We start from the raw sequence: 25,540 nt of genomic DNA, 5'->3' as shown, positions 1-25,540 counted from the left end.
ATATCCTCGACTTGGTTCAGTCATCCCATGTTCCCAGGGCAAGGACTATTTAATTATCCCACTAAATGAATAATCAAAAAGTCAATTTCCCAAGAACCCCCTGCTTGCATGCATGAAGAAGACAATGGCATTTATAATATCTGTATGCAAAATCTGTCTCTTACCCCCCACCACCACCTTAGCACACCTCCACATGCCTGAGAGCTATGCAAAACAAATGCGTACATATCCCACCCCCTTGCTTGATTTAAACTTGTCCTCTACAGCTAATGAAATGTTGGAGCACTTCTCACTGACTGGCATGAAAAAGAAGACGGATGGTACATCATGTACGACACCCCGCTTTAAGTGATCTTTATTGATCTGCTTGTGCAAGGCATGTCAAAAGAGGTTAATTGTTCAATAACTGATCATTTGCTGGCTTTGAAAGGCATGCAGATTTAGTATGATACAGAGAGTGTGTCAAATTGAACCAGTGTCCTAATTTTGAGAATAATTTTCTTTAACTCTGCACCATATTTTGATTTATGCTAAACCTATAAATGTATGATGTTGGATTTTATAGATTTTGGATTTTGTGGTGTGTAGGCTTGTTTGAGAGATTAGCATATTGATCCGACCAAGGGCAGAGCCACTAGATGGCAATACAGATTGGTAGACTTTAATGATGAAGCCTATTCTTAATCATGAGATGATGAAAATTGTTAAAATACTACGTTAGCTACGTGTGTGATTATTTTTTGGCTTTCCAATGTATTGCTGTAACGTAATAAATTTTAATATTGATGAAATATTATGAATACAGTAACTATTGAAATGATAAATGATAAAATAAGGTATTTTATGCAATATATATTTAAAAAAAAACAGTGTTCAGAGAAAAAAAATTTTATTCAACAAGCATAAAACATAAGTTAGGCTGCTCTCACATTCTGGGGGAGCACCCCAGCTCAAATGTGCCCTGGGAGCACCCCAGCCCGAATGTGCCCTGGGAGCACCCCAGCCCGAATGTACCCTGGGAGCACCCCAGCCCGAATGTGCCCTGGGAGCACCCCAGCCCGAATGTACCCTGGGAGCACCCCAGCCCGAATGTGCCCTGGGAGCACCCTACCCTGAATGTGCCCTGGGAGCACCCCAGCCCGAATGTGCCCTGGGAGCACCCTACCCTGAATGTGCCCTTTGAGCACCCCAGCCCGAATGTGCCCTGGGAGCACCCCAGCCCAAATTTGCCCTGGGAGCACCCCAGCCCGAATGTGCCCTGGGAGTACCCCAGTTCGATTGTGCCCTGGGAGCACCCCAGCCCGAATGTGCCCTGGGAGTACCCCAGTTCGAATGTGCCCTGGGAGCACCCCAGCCCAAATTTGCCCTGGGAGCACCCCAGCCCGAATGTGCCCTGGGAGCACCCCAGTTCGAATGTGCCCTGGGAGCACCCCAGCCCGAATGTGCCCTGGGAGTACCCCAGTTCGAATGTGCCCTGGGAGCACCCCAGCCCAAATTTGCCCTGGGAGCACCCCAGCCCGAATGTGCCCTGGGAGCACCCCAGTTCGAATGTGCCCTGGGAGCACCCTACCCTGAATGTGCTCATTCTTTCAGATATTCTTTATTAAAATAATGTCAGCTTAAGGACCTTGGTGATTGAAGTATTTAAAATAACACATTTGCACTATTTTTTAAAGCTATTCGTGTTGTTTTTTTCCCACACACAGACATAAAAAAAGTTCAGTGACCTTTTCCTTCAGAAACTCTCTGCACATGGAGTAAAATGCCATTTGAAATGCATCATCTTAAATAATCGATATAATCTATATTTATCCCCCTTAATTTCCTAACATTCAATAATAGAGTGACCTGTATATAATCTATACACATTGAAAATTTATTTTTGATTACATTGCTAATTTTGCATTTAATAAAACGCTACAGAATACTTTCAGTAATTCAACCAAGCATTTAATAAAGAATGTGAAAATGAATTAAGAAAATGAAAAAAAGAGCGTAATGTGAAAGTAGACATACAGTATTTGTGTTGTAGGCATGTTTATTTATTAGTATGTACATTTGTGGACATAAGTATAAAATCAATAGTGAAAGTGCTTTTATTTTCTAAATGTAATGTTATTCATTACAAATACTATAATCATCATAAGAATTTGAATGAAAAGTAAAGTGTTTATAATAGGTGAACCATAAAAGCAAAATCTATAAACTTAAACTAGCTTCTGATGAGTATATCATATCATCATGTTTAGTCGTGTGAGATTGTGCTTCAGTGGAAAGGATCAAACTCATGGAAATCTGACCTCTTGTATAAAGAAACTGTTAATAAATTTGGATATTTTGTTTGGAAATTTTTTTTTATTTTTTTATATGAAATTAGTTTTCTCCCTTTTTCTCCTGATTTTTAGTGCATCCAATTTTTACCCAATTGCGTTATGCTTCTTCTCTACTGGTGCTGACCTTCGCCTCGATTGAGGAGAGTGAACCGACACACGTCCCCTCCGATACGTGAGCAGTAGCCGACTACATTTTTTCACCTGCACCAGCCGAGTTCATATGAGCCACACCCTGATCAGCATTATTCCTCTACTCTGTGCCGGCGCCATCAACCAGCCAGCAGAGGTGTAAGTGCCTCAGTTATGAGCTCCCGGATGGCAGAGCTGAGAGTCGATACAATGTATTTGAAAACCCAGCTCTGGTGTGCTAGCGTATTTTATCGCTGCGCCACCTGAGCGGCTAGAAATATATACGTATATATATATATATATATATATATATATATATATATATATATATATATATATATATATATATATATATATATATATATATATATTTTAAGGTGAAGCAGTAAAAATAAATGCTGTTATGTGCAATGTTCAATAATTTCCCTCGGGATAAATAAAGTATCTGTCTGTCTGTCTGTCTGTCTGTCTGTCTGTCTGTCTGTCTGTCTGTCTGTCTGTCTATCTATCTATCTATCTATCTATCTATCTATCTATCTATCTATCTATCTATCTAATGTTAGCATTTTCTCCCTCTCCCCTACAACACAAGTTTTATTAAATCAAATGAAATTGAACTAAATGGCTTTTCCACACGTACGTTTACATACTCTTCATATTAATCCTGCACAAAATGTATCTGTTTTAAAATGCCCCTGCATTTCTTTAAAGATGCATCCCTGAGATAAGTGTTAGATCAACATTAAGCTAATATTATTCTAGCATGATCTTGGTGCTGCTCTCAGTAGGGGGTAAAGTTTAACAGAATGTCACTGTGACACATGAATTTTAATAGCTGAGTGTCAGTATTGCAGTATCCTCAGTCTCCTGATTCCCTCACAGCCTGATACAGAGATACCCATGCTGGAACCAGTTATGTCATATTTTATGCCTGTGGTATTTCCCATCTGCTTTTAGAAAAATTCTCCCTGATTATTCTCACTCTGAGAGAAATTACAAGTCTTGTTATATATTAAAAGACCTTGACTCTTACTTATTCACTTAAAACATTGTGGTCCACTAATAAGATTCCGTTGTCTTGTCTCGTTAACATGTCCTAATGAAATCTCAGGTGTTCACTTGTTCGTTAATGAGTCTGCAGTGGGCCGGTGAGAAGCTCGTACTCCCTGGGCTGTCTAATTTTGTTTCAATATAGCACTGCAGCGCTTACTGGAAAGAAGACGGGTGGCTATGTTTGCCAGTTTGGTGTGCATCTGTGCCTCTTCCACTCTGTCACACCCTGTCATGCCCTACAGACCTATTGTCACACATTTGAACTGTTGGCATGGTGACACCATCCTGGTTAGCTTGGGAGTGTCATCGGCTTCACTGATTGAAAAAAAGTGGCAAAGTAGTTTATCTAAAAATGCCAAAAAAACACCAAGATGTCTTCACATATGATTGTCAGTGAATCCACACTGATTTTAGTAAAAACAAAATGAAGTATCTATTTGTAGAAATAGTCAAAATGCTTAGTATACCTTTTGTTTAGTACTTAATTATATTAAAGACAGTAGATTTTCTGTATAAATTTTAATGTTGCATTTTGGCCCATCAGTCTTTACATATTTATTATTATTATTATCTGTTGCTATGAGTACTATGAGTAACTAGAGCATTTTTAACTGTATGACACCACCAACACCTTGACCAAAACAAAAACACACTTCATCACTGCTGAGATTTTGAGCTCTCAAGTTTTAAACTCATCTCTGCTATCGGCCGGCCAGGTGTCCACAAAGATGTGATTAGCTATGTCTGAGGAAGGGCAGACCAAGCGGTCCCTCATTGCTGCTGTAATGATGGTCTCTGCTAGATAGTCAATGGTGCCTGAGATGGGGAATAATGAAGATCAGTGTGTGATCCTTGAGTGAACCTGTCTAATGCATGTGAAAAGAAGCAGTTGGCTACTGCACATATGTCAGAAGGGGTGTATATTCTCCTCAGGGTAGAGGTCTGCAGCAATAGATGAGATACAACTGTGTAATTTGATACGACTTGATAGGGAAAGTAAGTGAAAACTAGAGTTTAAAAATGTACCCTACCTAAAACATTTCCAATGAGGAATAGATAATTATTTTCTTATATACGTGTGCAGAGCTGGTAGAGGCATGTTTTAACAGACTGATGGCTGTAATTAGTGCAACAGGTGGCTCTACACAGAAGTAAATCATGGGATTGATCACTTTTTAACCTGTTTTTTATTTTTCATTTTTTACAAGTGTAAGTTTAGATCAGCTTCATTTTTTGTTATATTCACATGTTGTTAGACAATGTTGTTATACAAGCTGGAAAAAGATTTTTCATGGATATTGACAATAAGCTGTAACACAAATAATATCTCAAATGGATGTGCAGATTCTCTTTAGGCACTGTTTGCTGTTTAGACCAAATTCTGACCATATGGTTTACATGTCACAGAAGAAATATAGATCAGACCAGGTAATTTAACTACATTCTTTCTGTGACCCTGTGCCTGATGCAGGGGCGTAACTACCGGGGGACAGTCGCCAGGTCGTTATTATTATATTACAATATTGTAGCAGCGATATGTGAGTGACATTCAGCTCAGCCAATCAGAATGCAGCATCCGGTTTATACATGTGCGTTCGGACGTTCTGCAGTCAGTTACTTTTGTATATGAGACTCACCGTATGGCCCCAGCATTGAACCCAATAGGTAGTTCGGGTGCTCAAGCTAGGCAGCCTAAAGTGTTGTAAAGCTCACTGAAGTCCTGACTAAACAGTTAAAGTCAACTCTACCTTGTTGTGTGCCTGTATTCCCACACCTCCACCACCGCACACAGCAAAAGACCCGTAGCATCCCTGCCGGATGAGCAGCACTCACAGCGGCTAGGTGAGCCAACCCTCTACTGTAGCAAGTGGCTAATGTTAGCGGTAAAGTGCGGCGATAACAAAAGTAAAAACACGACGATATTTTCGTTAAGTAAAATATTAAAATAACTAAAAAACAATGAAATGTCAGAATACATGTAATCAAAATATACAGTGAGTGCACAGCAAGGGATTTTGGGAAATATATATATATATGACATTTGTTGAGGGGGCCCAAAAGCCCATGAGCTCCTAGTTGCGCCACTGGCCTGATGTAACCTTATGCAACCTGATGTTGGCTTACAGGACTGGGATTGGTGTGGTATTTTGTAGTTTTTGTCTATAATATGCTTTTCTGTTCACCAAGAGGTGATGTAAGTTACATCAGCTTTTCTGTCAACTTGAACTTGTCTAGCCATATGTAGTTATTAAAAAAAACAACACATTACATTCCTGTTAATATAAAACTAGTTTAGGGGACTGCATACTTTTTCAAGGCAAAGTGACATTGTAGAAGCTAAATTTATTGTTTGCTGTAGTTTTATCATTTCTGTTTTTATGCTGATCCATGTAGCAACATGACTTCTCTTTCTTAAAAAATGATATATGAAGCAGGCTGTTTACCTTATTGCGGTATTTCTTAGAAACGTGATGATACCAGTCCCTAAAGTGTTATTCATAAAGCTCGCCTTTGATGTCCTTGACTTGACTGATGACTCAGCTATGTGTGCTTTTCTCTCTCGCTTTTGTCTTTTTTCCCCTGATTTCTGCCATGATCATTCATCTCCTTTATCTCATCTTTTTTATCATATTTCTTCAGCTTTTCAAAAATAAACACTGTTAATGAAGTACTGTGCTGACATATGCAGAATGCCCCACAACTAATTTAATAGTAGTGCCTTTGATCGAATCTTCCTCTGGTCTGTATGTCACCCGCTGCATCTCAATGAGGGGACACAAGCGTTTGAGTTAGACAGGGTGACACTGCCACGGTGCCAAGCGCCAAATCCAGGAGCTTCCTGTTCAGATAATGATCACAATCAGCAACTTATTTGAAGACTTTGTTTAACATCTCATTATTATTTTCTTGTAGAAAAAGGAAACATTTTGACGCTATGGTGTTTTTATAATCATAAGTGCTGAATGGTTGGGTAGTTAAAATGCACAGTAGCTGTGTAGTACTGGTTGCCATGGGGGCAGGTCAAAGTTGCTGATGTGCAGTAAATTGATTGCAATGGCCATCTGATAGATGAATTTAAAATGAACGTCTTCATCGGTGACCTCTTTGCCAGAGTTGCTGCAGTTGCCACTATGACAAACATCATGTTGATTGACAGGTAAGCTAACGAGTTCTGTCTCTGTGCAGGTTGTAATTTACCTGTGCAGGGGATATCCTCATAACACACAATGGTCTTTAGACATCCATGAAAAGGGAAAACAGTAGAACAACAAAAAATGTTATGTTTAGTTTCAGGTTTTACATTTAGTAAACGCCTTCAGATTTTTACATTAGTGGTAAAAACAACTGCAATTTAGGAGTCATATTGTTTATTAATGTATTCAATTAATTATCATCCTAATCAAGCTTGTGGTAAGTCTAAAAATACATTAAAGTAGTTAATGGTCAGTGGTCAGCGACGTTCTGATTACTAGTCCAGTAACCACTAGGCTACAACTCCCCTAAGAGACACGACCAAGTACTACTACTCCCACCAAACAAAAATATTAAAGTGAGGAAACTTTTTGAAGATTCCTCACAATATTTGTTCACAATACGTATTCAGTAGCCTAAAGTATATTACTTGTAGCTACTCTATCATGTTCAGAAAGGAAATTACTGAATTAATCTATTTTTTATTACTATATTTCTAGACATCTTAATGTTTTCCAAAAATGATCTTTTTTAAAAACAACAAATGGAAGAACTACTTTTGGGCCAATTAAGTTATCAACATATTTCATACTGTGTTTGGAAGGGAAATGAAGTCATCTTGTTTTCTACACCCAGCCACTCTAGTGTGTAGGTCAGGACAGGTTAGCACATAAGCACTGTGGGAGTCAAGTTTGTTGGTGGTGCTAAGAAAAGCAAGGTGACCTACTGTTAAAAGCATTAGGTCAGACCGTAGAGGAGGCCCAGCTGTTCCCTCTGACAGTAGTCTGGGTGGTGAAGCTCATGGACAGGCCGGGGGGGGTCCTCAGATCGTACGTCCATAACCTTGCCCCACTGCTCCCGCTGAGCACTGATGGAGAAGATGCACAGAGTAAGCAGTGAGACCAGGACTGTCTATGTGGAGAGAGAACACTGTGTGTGATTGAACTTTTTTGGCTTCTCTAAACTACATTCTGAATTGCTTCCCAACACTCAAATGAGATAAAATGGGACATGTAAAATTCATAAATCCTGTCCATATGCAAAAACTTCTTTAAATTGATTATGGAAAGCTCTGTTTGTATGTATACCATCATTTATAGGTTACAGAGTACATTTACATGTATAACATTTAGACACTCTTATCTTGCTAAACTGCTTCCCCAGTAAAGTCTATTACTTTACTCACTCTAATACAAGCAGACGACAGTCTATAAACACAAATCTATCTTAAGGTAGGTCAGGGCTGGCCTGTTTGTGTGGCTTTGTAGACAAGCACTATTGTTTCAAATTAATTGCAGGCAGCTACAGGAAGCCAGTGAAGATAACACAGCGATTGGGCATTCAAGTTGATTAAAACTTTGAATCAGTTGTAGAAATCTTAAGGTGGAAATGGGAAGACTTGCCAGAAGGGAATTACACTAGTCCAGCTTCAAAATGTAAACAGAATCTTATATGGATATATATGTAAAAATAAAATTTGATGGTTTAAACCCCCTTTGCCAGGGATGTACATGTTTCATAGTGCTTAGTTCCAGTATTAAATCAGGTTAACAATCCATTAATCTATTAACAAATATATACTCTTGATTTTAAAATAAACAATGTATTTATTTGTCATATATACATACACACATATACAGTACAATGAAATTATTTTGGAGCTGGGATCAAAGCGCAGGGTCAGCCATTGTACAGCGCCCCTAAAGCAGACAGGTTTGAAGGCCTTGCTCAAGGACCCAACAGTGATTGCATAGCAGAGCCTGGATTTGAACCGTCAAACTTCCAATTGATAGCACAAAGCTCTACCCACTAGACTACCACTGTCCCTCAAATGCTGTTTAATATTTAAAAAGTACACAAACATAAATAGCATTTAGCAAAGCTTATTATGCTACATAAATTAAGATTTGCCATCACTTTGCTTTATGAATATGTATTTTTGTGTGCTACAAGTATGTATCATTTCACAGTCCAGGTACAGGCTATGATATCATAGAGTGTTTTCAGAATGCTCCCTGTTGGTTGCCAGACATTAAGAAGATTAAATGGTTCTGTCAGCTCTCGTAGCTAGTGGGACCTGTTCCAATACCTGGAGTTATGCACAGTATCTAGAAGTCTTCAGGGAAAGAAAGGTGTGTGAAATGACAGAAGTGTCACTGCTTCCTGGGATAGATTTAGCTGCAAGATCTGTTCCACTGACAGCATGCAGTGTGCTGTGTGTTTGTATGTGTGTATTTACTGCTATGGCTGTCATCTCTGTCAGCATTATCTGGAAGAAATGATTGGGTGGTGATGTACTATTAGACACCCCAAGTACATTTGCAGAAAAAGAGGTGTTGACTACTCCTGCAAGGAATTATTGCTAGGTAGATTTAGCTCTGCCATTTTTCTTCTCTTGGCTTTATCACACTAACTCTCCTCAGTCTCTCTGTTTACTCCATTTCTGTGTCTCTAAGTCTTTCTTGCACTTTAGTGCTTGACTCTTATTGACACAGACTTACTCACTCATTCTCTCGTCCTTACTCGCTTACTCCCTTTCTCTTCGATGTCTCAGTCAGGCCCAGATGTCCCTCTGTACTTCTTGTCTCTTTCATGTAGCTGTTAATGAGGGAGTCACATATGGCCTTCACCCTTGTTAGGAGGACTGGGTGACACTTTCGAAGAGTGTGGGGGAGGCTGTGTCGTTTGGGGTGGTGAGCATGTGGGTGGGCAGCAGCTCGGTCTCCCTGGCACACAGAGGGCATGTGGAGGGCACTGTTCCAGGCACAGAGAGACAGCTAAGGATGGCCCAGAAGGGCAGGGAGGCTGAAAGGTCAGAAAAAAAGGTTAAATATGAGTACTGTTGGTACAGTCCACACAAAAAAATAAATATGTATTTGTATAAGTACTGCTAAAACATTTATATACAGACTTATGTGTATACTGTACTTACTTACTATTGACTTCAGGGAGAGTCTTAGAATATCATTGGGTGTCCCAGCCAAAGTCCGGACTTAAACCTCATTGAACATCTGAGAGACCTAAAGATTGAGAGACCTAAAGATTGAGAGAACTATAGATTGAGAGACTTATAAATTGCACTTCACAGATACCTACTATTTAATCTGAAAAATTGTATAATTTGCCCAAATCCAGGTATATCCAAGAGCTGCCAATTGCGCTTTTATAATATATTAAATAAAAGGTCTGCATATTTTTTATGATAACAGATTTCAGCATTTAATTTTTGATTAATTTTCCTAAAACTCTAAAAACACTTTCACTAAGTTATAATGGGTGATTAAGAGTAGATTTCTGGGCATAAACGACAATTATATAATTAAAAATTAAAATCCATCACATAATTAAGTGTGCAAAAAAGTCAGGGGGTCTGAATAGATTCTGAATTCACAGTATAATTACTATTTAGTTGTACATTGCAGTCTATTTTACTCACTGTCCACTCTATTAGACACTCCTGCCTAGCTGGTCCACCTTGCAGATGTAAAGTCAGAGACGATCGCTCATCTATTGTTGCTGTTTGAGTTGGTCATATTCTAGACCTTCATCAGTGGTCACAGGACGCTGCCCATGGGACACTGTTGGCTGTACAGTTTTGGTTGGTGGACTATTCTCAGTTTGGCAGTGACAGTGAGGTGTTTAAAAACTCCAGCAGCGCTGCTGTGTCTGATCCACTCATACCAGCACAACACACACTAACACACCACCTCCATGTCAGTGTCACTGCAGTGCTGAGAATGACCCACCACCCAAATAATACCTGCTCTTTAGTGGTCCTGTGGGTGTCCTAACCATTGAAGAACAGGGTGAAAGCAGGCAAAAAAGTATGTAGAGAAACAGATGGACTACAGTCAGTGATTGTATTACTACAAAGTGCTTCTATATGGTAAGTAAAGTTGATAAAATGGACAGTGAGTGTAGAAACAAGGAGGTGGTCATAATGTTATGCCTCATCGGTGTATGTATATATTTATTTATGCATTTTCTCCCATTTTCTCCCGATTTAGTCTCATGTAGTCAATCTGTCTTCCGCTGCTGGGGATCCCTGATCACATTCTTTTTTTTTTTTTTTTCGTAATCACTGGGCACAATGCAGAAACACGCCCCAAGAAAGGACACCAATTCCCAAAACATCACAGATCCTCTACTTTACTTAACAGTTGGGATTAGCTACTTTTCTGTGTAGTAATTTATCTTTTTACAGTAAAACTACTTTGCTTGATTTTTGCCAGAAATTTCTTTTTTTATTTACTTAATTTCACTATAATGTCTGGCTTCCTACATCTTGACTTTTTGACATCAAAATGCTGCCAATCACTTAAGATCTCCAACTACATTTTTGGAGAAACGTTTGCATCTATGAACAGCCTCCACTGTGTGTGGGTGGAAAATTCACTAAGAGCAATAATTAAGAACAACTACAAGTGTAAGAAACATGCCTGGAAAAGGACCTTACATGAAATTAGAAAATGCTTAACCATGGTATGTATTATAACTATTCTGCCTGTTCAGGGTCAAAACAATTTTGTGTTATTTCCTTTCCAGAAAAGTGAATAAAAAACCCCCAAAAAAGTCAATATCACATATGGAACAATTGGATTTGTTTTGTTATTTTATTTGATATTTTATTTAACAATATTAGTGCATATTTTTTTAACTAATTTTTTATTAATCACACAAAACAATACATACAACTTCCAACATGTGTGAGTTGCATTCATAATCACAAAAAAAAGAAAGATAAAAAATCATTAAGAAAAGAGGTAGTTACAGTTCTTGCATTTCATCATTACTGGTAATAATTTTTTGTTAAACTTGTCTGATCTTAGCTGTAATCTTGCTGTAATTTTCTCCATAATAAAAACCTTTTTAACCATATCTTTCCATTGCACAATGTTGGGGGGTTGAGGTTTTTGCTACTAAAAGCAAAATTCTCAATAAATATATCAAGTCCCCGTCTGTCACGTTATCAGGTGGTATACTTAATATATACAGTGCAGGATCTAATGTAAATCTGATTCCGAAAATTTCTCTTTTTAAACACTTTTCCAAAATTCTGATAGTTTAGGGCAGTCCCCCACTTGTCCACAGTTCCTCCAACATAGCTCAGATGTATTACTATATTTTGATGTAACAGAAGGGGTATTGAAGTATCTCATTTTTTATAATGCATATTTTTATGCAGTTTGTTTACGAACCACACAGGTCACTGTTGATTAAAAATGCTGCAGATCCTTAGATGCTCATCTGTGTTCTATTGTGACTTCCTGAATAAGTCATCAAAGTGCTCTTGGAGAAATATTTGGTTGGAGTAACACTTCTGTTCTATTTAAAAATGTTTAGATTCCAATGGGTCAGAGATTATCTAGTCTGAATCTGTCTAGTCTAATTAAATCCAGTTTTCAAATACATTCAGTTTATTTGTTTAAAGAGTAAATAGGTGTCAATTACTGTTTTTCACACATGGCCAGTTGGTGTTGGACAACTTTCGGACATTAAAAAAATTAAATTAAACTGTAATTAAAGAATCAAAACTATAATTAAAAATTATAATTAAACTGTATTTATTCATGTCTTCATTTTATAATAAAACAGCTGGGTGAGATGGTTAGCTGTGGCTTTTCAATTGTAGTAAGCAGATGATCCATTCAGATCAATTTAATCATTTGGTTGAGATTATACATCACATTTTGAACCAGCGTCTGCAGAATGTATTTATTTTAACGATCTTTAGAAGCTGCAGTTGAAAAAAGATTCCTCTTCCACACGTCCAGGCTAAATCTTCTGCCTTTCTTCTGCTTCAGAGTAGCGGGTTCAGCTCTGTTGAACTTTCAGAACAAGGTCATCCCACTGCTCTCTGCACCGCTCACAAGAGTCCCCTTTTTAAAGGGCCTTCAGACACTGAGCCAGATAGTGACAAAGGGTAGGGATAAAAAAAGAGAATAAAGAAATTGTTCAAAAGAGGCAAAGGATACATGAGAGGATAGCTAAAGAGTAAAAGTAAAGGTGAAGGGAGGGCAGGAGAGTTTCAAAAGAAGTGCACTAAACAGAAGACAGAGCTAAGTGCAAGAAGAATATGAATGTGCTCGGGAGAAAGTGGACACCAGGCTGTTCTCTGCACATCTAATGCTGTAAGTTATCTTCCAACCTAAAGCTAAAAGAGAGGAGAAAAAAGACAAAGGGAAAAGGGATGCTCTGTGTCAGGGCTGTTTATGTGAACCTGAAAGTGAATGCGGTCTTCAAAGCATCCTGTTACAATAATGAGTCCTGGCACAGAAGAGAAGAGGTGCAAAGATTATTCATCAAAAATTGTGCAGAAGAGTCATTAACAGTTAAGGCTGCATGTAAAATTACAGTTAACATTTAATTCAGCTTCTTACACTCTATCAAAGGTTTTATCATATCAATACACAATTACAGGTGCCCAGGTGGCGCATAGGGATATACCACTAGCACACCAGCACCGAAATTCTGTGCTCCTCGGTTTGAAACTTGGCCGGCTGGGGGCCATCTAGTGGGCATAATTGGCAGTGCCTGCAGGGAGGGATGACTGGAATGTGTGGGCGGGGTCTTCAAACGCTGTGCAAGGACCCTGATTGGCAGATAGAGGCGCCTGTGCAGAGTGCATGGACTACCCTCCTCATCTGCAAGAAATAGGGGATCCCCAGCAGCGGAAGACAAATTGGGAGAAACATGGTAGAAAAACGGATAAAATATATGTAAAAAATACACAATTAGGCCACAACAGGGGCACTTACTTTAATTACAAATAGTGCCAAACTTTTTGTAGTTCATTCATTAGTTTGAATAAATTCTTACTGACGGCCCCAACATCGTCTTCTAGATCTTCTCAGTACATACAAATTGATTAAATATAATGCCTGTGGTAACAAGTGCTGTAAATAATGGTTTTAAATATATTTTTCTCATTCTTTTCTCATCGTTTTGCCCTTTTATCACCTTATCCTCAGTGTTTTGCAATTAATGAAGCAATTAATACCAAATACAGAATAAATAAAAATAAACACTTGGCAGTGACATAACAAATGTTTTCCCCCATTCCAGCATAAAATCTGATATAAAATCAAATATTTAATTCTCTGTAAATGTTGTTCTGCAGGGTACTGGACTATTGATTAGAATGTCTATTGATCAAAAGTTGTCACTGCTGGGCCCCTGAGCTAGGCCCCGAATTATCACTTGTTTGGATTGTAATAGGTCACAGTTGTAAGTTGTTTGGATAAAAGCCATAAATGTAAATGTATTCTACAGCTGTGTTTGGACTCTGACGTCATGTTTGCTTACAACAGCATAAATATTCAGCCAACTATTGTACAGCAAGATGTCAATTCTACCCTGCAACATTTCTGGGCCACTTCTGTGATGCATACTAAATGAGATATTAAAGAATAAAAACACAATATGTTTATCAGTAGGTAAAATGTAAAGAAAAACAGACAGCATTCATTCATTCATTGTCTGTTTTACCAACACTTCATCCAGGTCAGGGTCACTGTGGATCTGATCTTCAATTTAGAATTAGAATAATTTTATAATGTCCAGATGTGCAGGTATTGTACAGAATAAGTTATGTGTATCAAGTCAAGTCAAGTCAAATGTATTTATATAGCGCTCTTTGCAATGAACATTGTCTCAAAGCAACTTTACAGAATCCAGGACCAACAGACCAAAAACCCCTCTGATTGGGCAAAAGGTAGGAAACACCACCTCTATATGATCTTTTCAGCTATAACAACAGCCACTTTTTTTGTGAGAAGGCTTCTAACAAGACTTATGTTTGTGGGAATTTGTACCCATTCAGTGAAAAGAGCATATGTATGGCTAGGCATTGATGTACACCAAGATAGCCTCAGTTGATATTCCATTTCATTCCAAAGCTGTTCAGTAGGGCTCAGGTCAGGGCTCTGAGCAGGCCATTGGAGTTTAAAACACATTATTCCAAAACATTTGGGACAGTAGAAAAAAACAGTACAAAGAAAATATATGTGGTTCGGCAGGATTAAAATGAACAATAGGGGCTTGGCAATGTTGTGTATTTTCTTTTTTTCAATCCCATACACCTGGCTTGTCAGAGTCTAAATGACAGTCGAACTAAAATGTTTCAGATGTGTGTTGCTGGAAATGTTGGTTGTGTTTTGTGAGTGTGCGGGCTGGTGCAGGCAGACATTCAGACAGGCTGTCTGCTGAGCACCGACTGCACACATTTTTCCCCCTCTGTAAAAATATCACACCTTATTTACAATTCAATGAGGTGCACTGGTTAAGAGTAACAAAGCCCTTACCCTCTCTTTCTCTCTATTTCTCTCTCTCACACACTTTTTCTTTCTTTTTTTTCCTACGGTCTCCACTTTTTTTTCTCCCATTTGTATTGCCTTCTTCCTGTCTCTTTTTTTAATTAGATTTTTTAGCTTTTTTACTCATCTCTTCATCTCTGCGTCCTGTTTCTCTTCTCTTCCTTTTTTCCTGTTGTCGGGGCTTAAAAATTGCTTGGACGAGTAAAACCAGACCAGATTTGGCTGAAATGGACAGTTCACTTTTTCTGTATTTTCTGCTACAGCTGCTTTTGTACATGTATGAATATCTTTTGGCTCTTTTGAGTTTTTTTGGATATTATTTGAATTTTAAATTGCTTGAATAAAACAGGTCATAAACCAGATGTTCCAAACATCCAAAGGCTTGCTAGCAGTTATATGTAATGCCAAACCGCTGTGAGGTGACATATATTCTCTTTGTATTGTATTATAATAGCATTAAAACCAGCCCTGAGCAAATGTTTTGAAAATAGAAGATTTATATGAAAACATTTTAATTATGGCATTTTTTATATTTTTAATATATATTACTTTTTTTTTTTTAAAGTTAAAGAACTAACAATCAACAGTAATAAGAAATGACTTTTTGGTTTATGTAAAAAATAAACAATTGTTAAAAATCTGGACATTTGTTTGTGTTATTATAATCTATGCTAATATATAATCAAAAGCAAAAAATAAAATGGTTACAATTATATACAGTAATAAAGAGATAATTATCTTTGTCACAATGTTGGAAAATACTGTTGTCAATCCAGCCTGCCTGTAACCTACTCTCACAGCAGGAGTGTATCAGCCTGAGCAGCTGTCCAGATGTGGCTCTTACATATTCATGGGTTTGGCTGTTGCTGTCAGGGTTGTCATGGTGACGTTTTCAGTGCCATTAGATGCCAGTGAGAGTTTCTCTCTCATCCATCACAAATGGCAAAGGTCAGCGTTAGACTCATTCACACTCTGCATTTTAATAACACACTGCCTTGTGCAGGTTTTGTCAATGACTTGCACTAAATACTTCAATATAAGTAGAAGTTTCATCAGCAATCATCTCCTGACTTTACTCACTGTTTCCAATTTCCAATTTCCAAAGTCAGGATTTCCAGATTTCCTTGGGTTGCTCCTCGTATAATCAATAATTGTCATTGTTTGAAAGGCTCTGACAACTCTACACTGATGCCAGGTTTTATGAGAGGAATAATTCATAGCCATGTTCTCTGACTCGCAGATTTAAGAAACTTCAAAGCAGAATCAAAATGCTGACCTAGCAGAAGTATTATAAAAGTGATTTCCAGGAAAGGGAGCTGTTGGCTACCAGTTGTCTGTTTTTACCATTCTGACATCTTTTTTTATGAATAACTAGCTTGGTCATTTTCAAGGATTGAGTATGGTTTAAGGGTTAGAGGACTTTGGGAAAAATTATGACTTTTCATGTGGCTTAACTGAAGCAAATAATTATACCAATCTCTCAAAGCATGGCATGTGTTTTAATATTTTTAGTCATCTAATTGCTCTTATTCATCATTGCATAAAAGCAACTCCAATTCTGATCATGGAACTAATGCTGAATTGTATTTGTCCCTCATTAACAAATCTTTTCAATTGAACACACCCCAATTTACACTAATCTATGACGCACCATAATGCATGTGACTGTAACAAAGTTTTAAGCACGTAAGGGTCACCAAAGTTGCATCAGAAGTGTCATTTTAATAGGACACATCATGAAACCATGAAATAAAATTTAGCCTGTCAACAAAGATTTAGAGGATTAAGCCTAAGTATCTAGCAAACAGTTTGCTTTGTAGTACTTCCAACGTTAATATGTTAATTATGTAAGTTTGTATAGAATGTCTGTATATCTGAAAGGCAAACACCTTCACGGCTAACAACTAATGAGTTACTGACTGACAGAAATGACCCATTCATGTTTAAGCAAGTTCATTTCTAGAGCTGTGAATCTGCTCTTTTAACTAATTATTGATGATTAATAATGACTATTTATATTTACTCCTTTAAAAAAGGACTAAATGAGCTAACAAGATTGCTGGATTGCTGGAAATTTCCATTCATCCTTACATATTACATGATAACAATATCTAAACTAAATTTTATACAAAATGTTTCCTCTATACACAACTATTATCATTCATTTATTCCTAACGGCTTTATCCTTATCTGCTCTAAATTGTCATTAAGTGTGAATAAGTAAATGTGTGATGCATGATGGACAGTTGTTCTGTCTAATGTGCATTCCTCATTTTGTCCTTGTTGTGCTCAGTGTTTCTACAGCAGCTTTGGACCCGGGTCCAATGTGACCCTGATAACAGAATAAAGAATATTTTCATTTTATCTTCATCATTCACTTTATACTAGTCAGTGCTGAGGCAGGCCCGGTTCCACCTGGCAACACTTGGTGCAAGTGCAGAGGTGCTAATCCATTGCAGAGATTCTGCCACCAATCACCTTCCCCTCCAATCGAGTCTGTGCAGGCGCCTGACTGGCCTGCCGAAGATTTAACTAAACGAAAGCATTTTCTGGTTGTTAAACCTACACAATAAAATAAATAATAAAATGTACACCCATTTAGAGAAAATGTAAGTTTATTTGTACAAATACACTAAAAATTAAATTAATGATTTATAACTTTTTATAACTATGAGGGTCATTAAATAATAGTAATAATAATAAAAATAATAATAATGATTATGATGAAAATAACCACAAAATAATAATAATAATAATAATAATAATAATAATGATAATGAAGAAAACAAAATAATAATAATAATAATATAGTAATAATAATAATAATAGTAACAATAATAATAATAACAACAACAACAACAACAACAACAATAATAATAATAATAATAATAATAATATTAATAATAATAATAATAATAATAATTGATTCACATTATTATTTCTGTCAAAAACAAAGAAATTGCTATGTGGTAACAACTGTGCTGTCCCCCATAAAATTCAAAGATTATGTGTTGTGTTGCTATTTTTTCAGTAAAGCAAAGTAAAGTACTTTTTTAGTAATTTAGTAATTTGTCCCTTTTAATAATGACTTTCCAAGGTCAAATCGATTTTTATTGTTTCAGTATCACATTGTTTTGATTGTAAATCTTTCACAGTTTTGTAAGTAAGCAGAAAATGCATAAAAAAATACAGCTTCATGTTAGTAGTATTACAATAAAGCTATTTTAAACATTGACTATTATTGGACAATCATTAGTTTAAAAATATTGCTAAATTATTTTTAATTTTAATTTGCATCGATTTCATCTAGTGAATTTCAATTTTATAAACGTAAGCAAACAGAGGGTGACAACAAGCCGTGGACTTGAAGAGCAATATGAAGGAATGGTCACACCAAACCTTTGCCTCCCTGTTTTTGTAACTGTCGCTTGTTACTTGCTGTTGTAAAAATAGTAAATGGTTAGCTAACATTAATAATTAATCTCACCCAAAATTATTTGACTGTTATTTGATGTTTACGTCACCTTAGTGAAGTACTAAGAATTACTGTCACTTAAAAAAAATAACATTTCAACTAGATTTGAAACAAAATAATCTGAATTAGAAGTGAGGACTGCAGAAACTGGCCACTGGTTTAAAAACTGATAAATATTCTTCTAATAAAATTAGGGTTCTATTTACTGTATGCAATATGTTTAGCTGTAAGTAACTTCACTGAAAATACAGATTTTTTAATACACATATGTAATATAAATTGTGCATTTTGTGAGACCCTGAGGTGTTATGTGAGACCCAATCACACCCCCATATGCACTCCTGCTCATTTTCTCACTACCTTGCTTCCTGCAGAGCCAGGCTGTTCAGGGGGGCAGAGTAAAGGAGCAGGGGGGCAGAACAGGGGCGAGGGGGCAACAGTATCCAGAAGAAAATGTGCACAAAGATGTGGTAATGAATATTCATCTGTGATGGCGTCTGGGGCCGTGGCATGTTCTTCTGGCTGAGAGGAGCAAACAGGACGGGGGTGGGGGAACATAAAGGCCCGTGGCTGATCCCATTACCCAACGGTGCGCGGGCTTAATACGATTCAACCTGGAGTGTGTGTTTTGCCGAGACGCCACATTCTACCAGATTTGATCCAGAGCTTAAATACAGCAGTTCTGCCATATTCTCAAGGGTTTAAGCACACATGAGCTGATTTCACATGTCTCAGGTGGAATCAGCTGATGTTAGGGATCCTTATTCATGTAGCTTACACATTTATGAAGTGACAGAAAGAAACAGATGGGATTTTTTAGCTTTGTGTCTGTGACAAAGGTGTACATCATGTGTTTTATTACCTTTAGATGGTCTGAAATAATGAAGTATATATACAGTGTATCACGAAAGTGAGTACACCCCTCACATTTCTGCAAATATTTCATTATATCTTTTCATGGGACAACACTATAGACATGAAACTTGGATATAACTAAGAGTAGTCAGTGTACAGCTTGTATAGCAGTGTAGATTTACTGTCTTCTGAAAATAACTCAACACACAGCCATTAATGTCTAAATAGCTGGCAACATAAGTGAGTACACCCCACAGTGAACATGTCCAAATTGTGCCTAAAGTGTCAATATTTTGTGTGACCACCATTATTATCACTGCCTTAACCCTCCTGGGCATGGAATTCACCAGAGCTGCACAGGTTGCTACTGGAATCCTCTTCCACTCCTCCGTGATGACATCACGGAGCTGGTGGATGTTAGACACCTTAAACTCCTCCACCTTCCACTTGAGGATGCGCCACAGGTGCTCAATTGGGTTTAGTCCATCACCTTTACCTTCAGCTTCCTCAGCAAGGCAGTTGTCATCTTGGAGGTTGTGTTTGGGGTCGTTATCCTGTTGGAAAACTGCCATGAGGCCCAGTTTTCGAAGGGAGGGGATCATGCTCTGTTTCAGAATGTCACAGTACATGTTGGAATTCATGTTTCCCTCAATGAACTGCAGCTCCCCAGTGCCAGCAACACTCATGCAGCCCAAGACCATGATGCTACCACCACCATGCTTGACTGTAGGCAAGATACAGTTGTCTTGGTACTTCTCACCAGGGCGCCGCCACACATGCTGGACACCATCTGAGCCAAACAAGTTTATCTTGGTCTCGTCAGACCACAGGGCATTCCAGTAATCCATGTTCTTGGACTGCTTGTCTTCAGCAAACTGTTTGCGGGCTTTCTTGTGCGTCAGCTTCCTTCTGGGATGACGACCATGCAGACCGAGTTGATGCAGTGTGCGGCGTATGGTCTGAGCACTGACAGGCTGACCTCCCACGTCTTCAACCTCTGCAGCAATGCTGGCAGCACTCATGTGTCTATTTTTTAAAGCCAACCTCTGGATATGACGCCGAACACGTGGACTCAACTTCTTTGGTCGACCCTGGCGAAGCCTGTTCCGAGTGGAACCTGTCCTGGAAAACCGCTGTATGACCTTGGCCACCATGCTGTAGCTCAGTTTCAGGGTGTTAGCAATCTTCTTATAGCCCAGGCCATCTTTGTGGAGAGCAACAATTATATTTCTCACATCCTCAGAGAGTTCTTTGCCATGAGGTGCCATGTTGAATATCCAGTGGCCAGTATGAGAGAATTGTACCCAAAACACCAAATTTAACAGCCCTGCTCCCCATTTACACCTGGGACCTTGACACATGACACCAGGGAGGGACAACGACACATTTGGGCACAATTTGGACATGTTCACTGTGGGGTGTACTCACTTATGTTGCCAGCTATTTAGACATTAATGGCTGTGTGTTGAGTTATTTTCAGAAGACAGTAAATCTACACTGCTATACAAGCTGTACACTGACTACTCTAAGTTATATCCAAGTTTCATGTCTATAGTGTTGTCCCATGAAAAGATATAATGAAATATTTGCAGAAATGTGAGGGGTGTACTCACTTTCGTGATACACTGTATACTACATGGACATGCTTATGTAGTTAAGTACAAATTTTTGGTATTTCTGTTGAACTATTCACTTTAAAAGTTCTTGTTTCTGCTGACTACATTTCAGAATTACAATTTACTTTTACTAGACCGTTTTTTTTGCATGTGTAGGGCAAGGAGTCAAAATTTTAACTCTCTGCAGCTTTGAGAAAAACACAGAACAATATAAAATATACAGTTACATAAATGTACAAAATGAAACATTTATGAAGCATATAAAAAAGAGGAACAGGTTTAGCTAATTCAGAATTTAGAAAAATGTATTCATTTAATACAGAAAACTATTATTAAGTATTATTAGTTAACCTCACCATCAACCTAAACTCTCAGACATCAATAAGATTACAACCCAGGCGTCTTAATGATTTACTGTATATTTTGCTTATTTATCTGATTTTAAAACAATGATCAGCTTTCAGTTTTCATTTTTTCAACCCTGTCAAATAAAACATTACCTATAATGGTTTGTTTGATCTAAACTATCATTATTTTTGTATTGAAAATTATGTTGGGAGTAATATAATAAACATTTGTTTTATTAGTATGCATTTTTGTATGAAGCCATTTTGGACATTAGAATTATGCAAGTAATTATAATTTCAAGTCATTAAACAAATGAATAAAAGTAATACAGTAACAGTAAATAATTAAATTTACCTTGACAGAAGAGTTGTGTAAAGCCTGTAAAGCTTTTGGGTAAAATACAGATAAACAGAGTATAAAAAGCACCCACAAATTGTCACAAATCACACAGCGACTTTGAGTCCTACACCCAGTAAGTTTTTTTTAAAAGAATGTACATTATTTTCAAGATACTTATATATACTTATAGCCTATAACATTTTAATATGTTATTAATAATACAATTATAAATTAATACTAATTTATTAATATGTTAAGTTTTGTAAGTCTACTTAATTTTTTGTGTGATCAGAAGGCAACAACTCTTTATTTTGTTGCCATCTAATCACGCAATATTTAATTTAATAACAATAATTATCCTTATCTTAATTACTTGAAGATTCATGTCTACATCATCTTCCCAACTCATTTTTTATTAGTACAAAGGGGTTTTGATTATGTTATTTAATGTCAAATTCAGTATCCTTAAAGAAAAAAAGATTACATTTGATCATTGTATGCTCAAAGACAAATTTAGAGTTGCCAATCTACATACTGACATTTTTGAAGACACCCAGAGAAGACATCATTAGAACACGTCAAACGAAAAACAGTCAAAAACTTAATGAGGGACATACTTCTCCTTCTATATTTCCCTAATTCTTTAGCACTAACTAAACATACATCAAAATTAACAGCTAAGACTTTTGCTCTAAAATCACAAATCTTTGTGATTGTTTTTTTATAGTGTGAATCTAATTCCGATTTTGTGTTTTTATTTAACATTGTCCTTCAGACACAATAATACATAATTCTCTCTAGCTTGTAGTCAGTAATGGGAAAACATTATTAAAAGTCCAGGCTTTTATGTTTTGGAGCACTAACAGTTTAAGCTAAAACTAATTTCTGCTTTGTCTCCATTTGGTTGCTAACTCATAAACTATATCTGATGCTTTATATTCTGGTGACCTGACAGTTATAAAGTTTTATAGGGTTCCATGGTTTCCATGGCTATTATGACTAGTTCTTTATGTTACATTATCAGATATCAGAAGTTTGTTTTGTTACATGTGCACACATTTAAGGATAAAACAAGCTGTGTTGTACCTTGCAGTTTTTATTACTTTATTGTTTTCTTAAGTACATACTTCTTGAGATGGATGGTCATCGCCATGTCTTAGTATATTGGACTGCTTATACTGAGCTGAGTGATGTGTTCACACAATGGACAAACATTTACCTCCATTAGCTATTTAAATTAGAAAATGCACTATTTGTGTTTGATATATTTGGCCTTTGCTTTGTAAATGGTTAGCTATAAATCTATAAAGATGCACTAACAACATGTATTAAATTTAGCTATTTTAAAAGCCACATTTTGAGATCTAAGAGCCACATGTGGCTTCGGCATCAGATGTATATAAACGTACATGAATACATATGTGAATATGATGAGCCATGTCGATTTGTTTTTGCACTATAAGAACCATTAGTGCTGCCATCTCTATGTGGCATGTAGCTTTGTAGAGTACTAGTAATCCTCACTAAGGGGTGATATAGATTCATAAGAGGGCAACATCTTAAATCCTAAAAACCATATGCATTCATACATAAAAAGCCGGTCAAAAAAATGGGAACATAAAAATTAAAGCGCCTTCGTGAGGTGTGCTGCTGCAAGCATTTAGGCAAACACAATTTTAAGCTTATCGTGCCAAATGCTCTTTCCCAATCATCCCTAACAGCACCTCGCCTCACACTCACTGCAATCCGGATCATTTTCAAATGCAAATAGCTTCACTTCACAGTAATCTCACCCAACACAGAGGCGAATCTATTTGCATATGTAAGTTGGACGCTACTGCCATAAATCTTAAATGCACTATCTGAACAAAGTAGGTAAAAAAATAAATGCACTTTGTCAAAAAAAGGAAAAAAAAAAGAATAAATAATTAACATAGCACTATGAAGACTGTTGCAGGTGTTTATTGACAGACGTTTTATGTGGCTTCTTAGTATCCTAAGTAATCTAAAACAATTAAAATAATCTAAATTACTCAATTACGTTATGTAATTTTATCATACCTAATGCATACCTGCTAGTCTTGTATTCCTGCCACATGACAGCTACTAATCTGATCAACCTAAATGTCTAGCATATGCCTCTTTGGCCAAAATGAAATGTTTTTAGAGCCACGTGAAGCCAGGTGCAAAATAATTGAAAACTGCTGCATATTCAGTGTCACAGGACAGCTGTACACTCTAATAGGAGAGCACTAACTGTTTCATACAGTGTATACAAGCTTACTGATTCTGACATTTGGTAAGTTCTCCTTAAACTCACAAGACAGGAAGAAAAGCTGTCCTTCCCAGCCAGAAAGCATAGCCAGGTATGCTCTCCTAGATTCTCAGCCATAAAGAGCTGTGTCATCATCATAAACCAAATAATATTGCACTGATTAAGAGCCCTAGCTTCATATTTAGTGAATTATAGTAAGACTGTTAGTATATTACAAATATCAGGACGTATTTGCCAGAATTTGCTATAAAGCCAGCTAGAATTCATTTTAATTATTTACAGAAATATTAGAAATAAAGTGTTACCAAATGTAAATAATTACTTGAAATTAACAATGGTGATTAGTGGTTGGTTTAAGCTAATGCTCCTAATTTTCATCAGATTGAATGGCAAGCATCTGTGAATTGCCATTTTTAAGTTTCTTGGACTTAAAGTCTGACCTTTGACTGAAGAATTCAAGGACATTCAAGGTCAGAGAGTTGCCCCGAAGCCACTCCTCGGGTCATTGTCATGTTGAAAGGTGAACTGTCAGCCCAGTCTGAGATTGCATGCTCTCTGGAGGAGGTTTTCTTTAAAAACGTTTCTGTATGTCACTGCATTCATCTGTCTCGCAAATCTTACCAGCCCCTCTGTTCCTCTAGCATGATGCTGCCACCAGCATGTTTCACATTTGGGATAATACTAGCCTGGTGATTTGAAATGCCTGTTTTTGACAGACAGAGCACTTGACTTTCTGCCCAAAGAGTTTAATATTTTGCTCATTAGACAAGATAATCTTTTTCCTCATGTTGCCAAAGTCCTTTACATGACATTTAGCAAATTTTAGGCTTTTTCCAGCTTGCCACTTCCTAAAGACCTGATTTATGGAGTGCTGGAGAGATGGTTGTCCATTAAAACTTGTGTTGTTAACAATAATGTAATAATAATATATTTTTTTGCATTTTTCCCCCAATTTTCGTATCCAATTACCTGATTGCATTATGCTTCCTCTCTACTGATGCTGATCTCCACTTCTGATTGAGGAGAGCAAGACTGACACACGCCCCCTCCAAAACGTGTGCAGTAGCCAACTGCATCTCTTCACCTGCACAAGTTCATATGCGGATCAGCTTTGTGTACAGAGAGCCACACCTTGATTAATGCATTATTCCTCGACTCTGTGCAGACGGCATTAACCAGCCAGCAGAGGTCATAATTGCATCAGTTATGAGGTCCCTATCCGGCTCCTATCCTGTATAAACAACAGCCAATCGTTGTTCATGTAGACACCCAGCCCAGCCGGATGGCGGAGTTGAGTTTTGAACCGACGAGTTCGAAATGTCAGCTCTGGTGTGCTAGCGTGTTTTACCGCTGTGCCACCTGAGTGGCATAATATACAAGTTTTAGAGAAGAAAATAGAGAATACACAGTAAAAACTAATGAAATCTATAACAAAGAAAGATATTGCTTAAGTTTCTTATAAAGATGTGAGGCCAGTAGGAATATTTGGAATAAAACAGTGTTAAAGTAGAGCACAAATATGCCTTTAACAATATTATATAACTGCTGGTTATTTTTAGGAAGGTTTTTTTTAGAAGATAAACAGAAACTAAGAATATTGTTATTTTAAT

The sequence above is a fragment of the Trichomycterus rosablanca genome, chromosome 12 (genome assembly GCF_030014385.1).
Source record: "Trichomycterus rosablanca isolate fTriRos1 chromosome 12, fTriRos1.hap1, whole genome shotgun sequence".
In the NCBI taxonomy this organism is placed as follows: domain Eukaryota; kingdom Metazoa; phylum Chordata; class Actinopteri; order Siluriformes; family Trichomycteridae; genus Trichomycterus; species Trichomycterus rosablanca.
The sequence above is the reverse complement of the archived record's forward strand: the minus strand, read 5'-3'. Positions refer to the sequence as shown.